A 4620-nucleotide genomic window follows, 5' to 3' on the forward strand; every position below is an offset into this window, starting at 1 on the left:
TAATTTCTTTTATTAGACTTTGACACCAGTTTAGAGGAAACAAGAATTTATTAGATTAAAAATTCAGACAATATATTGAAGCTATTTAGAAAGGGGTTTGGCTTTAAGGCGACACCACTGCGTAAATAATTTTGAGATGCACTCTATGTGTTTTACATTCAGTACCAGTACTTACCCACCAATGGTCATAACACAGTCACAGGCACTGAGCAGGGGCCTCTGCTGCATACATGTAGATTTCAACCCCAAGAATTTACTCCAGAGACTTTAGTTTTTATCCACTACACTTCTGGTGTGATGGGTAAATTGGTGATCAGTACCAGTATTAGATATTTTGCAAGGTTCAGTAGGCTACTAGTGAATGATAATGAGCAATAATATCAGGGTCACTTGAGAAATATTAGGCGTACCTGTTTCGAGGTTTAGCCAGTGCAGCGTCAGTTCTGTATCGGGGCTCTTGTCTAGTTTATCTCAACACTACCCACACACTGCCTCGGCTCAGGCTCAGGCCTGTCACTCAGTCCATCCCATATGACAATCTGACACTGTTTACATTTGCCTGATTTCTGTCAACGGTTACACATGGCTTGGATGTGCTATACAACTGATTTCCACACATCAATACCTTACAGACTCTCGGATTGCTCTAGGGAAGTTGGTGTATCGAAAAATCGTAAACACTGAAATGAACTCACTGAGCACAAGTAGGCATAAGCTGAGGGGGACCACCCAAGCCTGCGAAGCTTCATGGTCCAAACTGCCCTCCTTTGTGCATCCTGTGGAAATCAACGCATCATATGGCCTTGCCCCGGCCAAACAGAACGGTCCCAAGCCGCACAACACACCATTTCTTCTTCAACTGCTACAAATCGGCAATGGGCCAAAAACACAGGAAAAATCATTGAAACGTAATGATGACAGAGCCATGGCGCCCGTCAAGCACGTGACAGGCTGTCAGCCAATCACAGCGCGTGTTGCAAAGATCAAAGGGTGGCCAAACTCTCTCTATGCACGGCACTGGACCAGGACACATACCCACATCTGGCTTCCCACTTGCAGATATGGCAGATTGTGTCTGTAGGGATGCCCGACCAAGCTGGAGGTAACATGGGGATTCGACCCAGCGATCCCCGTGTTGGCAAGCAATGGAATGGACTGCCATGCCACCCAGACACCCCTACTATTACCATTGTAATAGACTCATGACTTGTCAAGCGTGTCTTCTTGCCTAGTTCCCGTGCCTGCTGAGATAGGTTTAAGCCCCAGCCCAGACTTAAATTGGATTAAAAGAGTGTTGACTAAATGAATATACACAAATGCTCTTATTGATGGTATCAGTTTTTTAAACTTGATATCTTTAAAAAAAAGTACAGCAAAATCAAGTTAAACTAGGCCAAATGACACCACGTCAGCTGCCTGACAGGCTCCTCAGTTTGCTGACGGTTGAGGTAATGAATGGGAGTGAGGTCAGTGTGGTGTTCCATCATTTACTCTGACACAGCACCAGCAGCCAGTGACAGAGGTTCCCAGAAACAGAAGCCAAGAGGCCGCCCGCCTGAACTGCCAATGCAAGCACTTGTTTGCTTGGCATTTCCATGGTTTCCAAGGGCAATGACCACAAAGAAGTGTGTGTGTGTGTGTGTGTGTGTGTGTGTGTGTGTGTGTACATGCACACATGAGGAGATTGAGCACAAGTGTGTGTAGGCAAGGTTTTTCAAGAATCCGATTTACATGAAACTGTTGGGCTACCTACAGTATGCGTGTGTGTGAGAGTGTTTTTTGTATATGTAGGACTGTTGGTCTTTGTGTTTTGTCAATGAATGTGTGTCTGTGTCAGTGTGTGCATGAGTGTGTTACAGTTTGTGCCAATGCAATCTCTCTTGGCCTACTGAGCAGGATAATGGCTCACTTCTCTCTCAATTTATTCATTGGTTTGCTATTTTGAAGTCCAAATGATTCGATACAATCCAGCATTTTCTATTTGTGCATCAGAGCAGTTCCATTATTGAACAGTGATTAGAACAAATCCTTGGTTTCCCACTGACTACAACACTCAGTTCACCCTTCTATTCATTTATAGACATTACAACAGGCACATGCTGACTGCAAGTTTTAAAACTGATGAGTATGAAAAAGTGTCAGGGACTGAAAGGGGCTTTATAGTTGGTAATGAGGATGTTTTTAAACATCTTAAAGAGGGTGTAGGAGGTCAATGTGGTAATGATGAAGTGAATCTGAAAGGATGTTTTACATAGTCATGCTAACTCGATGTTTTGCCGATGGACTTATTCGTTTCTAAAATTCTGTTTCATCTAAAAGCTACTCCAAAGTTGTAGTTATATCTTTTTATCCATACACAATACCCATTCTTCTTTTTTTTTATCCTCCAACTTATTTCATCACCCTTTAGCTACTTCCGTCTTTCAGTGCCTTTTGGATAGGCGGATCAGGGCATTCACTTTCTTCTGTGACAAAGCAGAGGTTTTTGTTTTTGGAGGATAAGAGCCTTCATTGTCTGAATAACCCTGAGAGATTAAAAGGGACCTAGCTGGCCAATGGCCACTCCATTAAAAGTGTGCAGGGTGCAAATTAATTACAGTGTTCGTGGACCTTGACTCTCTTCTGTCTCACTTACAGTGGAGGGGAAGGACGCTTCACAACAACAGTGTTTTGAATGGAAAAGAGGAAGGGTGGGATTCGGTGGTGGGAGAGGCCTGTTTTGATTGGTGGAGAACATGATGACCTTGGCTTGCAAAGCAGCCATTGTTGGTGAAGAGGATGTACGTAGAGGGTCTGTTGGTACCAACTGACTAGTTATTGAACTTTGACCTGTAATGTCATCCATACATCCTCCTGTCTAATTAAAACAGAACAATAGGGATAAATCTAACAAATTACATTGCTCCTGACCCAAGGAAGTGTTAACTCTGACAGCTACATTTGTCTCACAGACAGAAATTTGCAACTGCAATACCAAATGCTATTGTTTTAAGATGTGTTGCAAGCTGTTCTTGAAGATAAACATGCAAACAAATGTCATTTTGAATACTTTGCATCACTGGCATATTTATAGTTGGACTGAAAATGAAACACTATTTTCTACTATAACTAATTTCTACAATCATCATGCATTTAGAACTGACTCATTCTACTGAAAAAAAAAGCATGGAAGCATTCAGTTTTTCAATGTGTCTTTTCTTAGAAGAGCTACCTCTACTTTAGCTTCTCTCTGACGATCTTTTTTTCTGGTCATGATGTCATCAGACACTCATTTGCATGAAGCCAATCAGATCAAATCATCAAAATATGAAACACCGTCCACCCTTACCGCCAAACCTTGCTTGAACTTGTCACTCAGGGCAGCTCATTATTATTAATGAGGACATGACCACTTCCACACAGTTCTTGAGACAGCTGAGAACAGTTATGGATAAAAGTATAAAAAGCACAACAATCACTTATTTATGAATTGGTTGTCACGCCAACAACCAATGTGATGTTTCAGACTGTGTTAGTATGCTACTGATGACATCACAAATAAAAGGTTTGGTTCTTTGGTTACCTTGATGATGTCATAATATGAGTGGAGTGGAAAAGAAAAGGGTCATCTATGGAGCTTTGTCCTCCGGAGCAGGTAGAGATTCTGTGTAAAGCTCAATGACACTACAGCAGCACTATAGCACTATTTGCCATCACAGAAGCTTGAACCATGGCCACCCAGTTGAAGTTGCAGACATCAACTCCACATTGCAAAACTCATATACGTATGTTCCACATTGTCATTCTCCAAACTTTAAGCAGCACAAGCAGCACAAACCTTTGTGCTGCTTAGCACAAACCTTTGTGCTGCTTGTTGTGTGCTGCGGTAGTGCAGTATAGATAGGGTGTTATGTGCACCATGCTTGTTGATATATTTTGTTCTTATTTCTGGTTCTTATTTTATCTTTATTTCTATTTGTTTCTGTTTCTATTTTCTTATCTTGTATCTTGTTGGTTATTAGAGCGTGAGTGTCTGCAATAGAACCCAATGAGGGGAAATTGATTCCGATTTAAAGTTCCAACCTGTTAATCATTTGACCATGGGACATTGAGGCATATTTACATACATAATTGAAGAGCTGGAGATATAGATTGAAAATAAGCATTTTGCATCTTTCTCAACTGATCCTAACTGAAAATATTGGCCTGTGTTATTCCAATTTTTACAAACGTTATCGATGTTTTTTAAGTGTTGACCTTTGTATCATGAGACCTGTCAATCAATTTGGGAGTGAGAGCAGGTTCCAAGTGTGATATTTTGGTAGCAGGTACTCCTCTGTTTACATTTGATTTGTTTACATCGATTGATTGACCTTTAACAAAACTTCTGACAAGCCAACAAATACTATACAAATAGAGTATGTTCAGGAGTGGGAGAGAGTACGCTGGTGTGAATTGGCTGCTGCTTCTCTCCAGACCTGTCCAGGGTGTCTCCCCGCCTGCTGCCCAGTGACTGCTGGGATAGGCTCCAGCATCCCCGTGACCCTGATTAGGATAAGCGGCTTGGATAATGGATGGATGGATAGATTTTATTTTTTATGTATTTTATCTTTTACCATTGTATCCACGCTAATTCATAGG

This window comes from Lampris incognitus, chromosome 8 (assembly GCF_029633865.1).
Source record: "Lampris incognitus isolate fLamInc1 chromosome 8, fLamInc1.hap2, whole genome shotgun sequence".
Taxonomy (NCBI): Eukaryota; Metazoa; Chordata; class Actinopteri; order Lampriformes; family Lampridae; genus Lampris; species Lampris incognitus.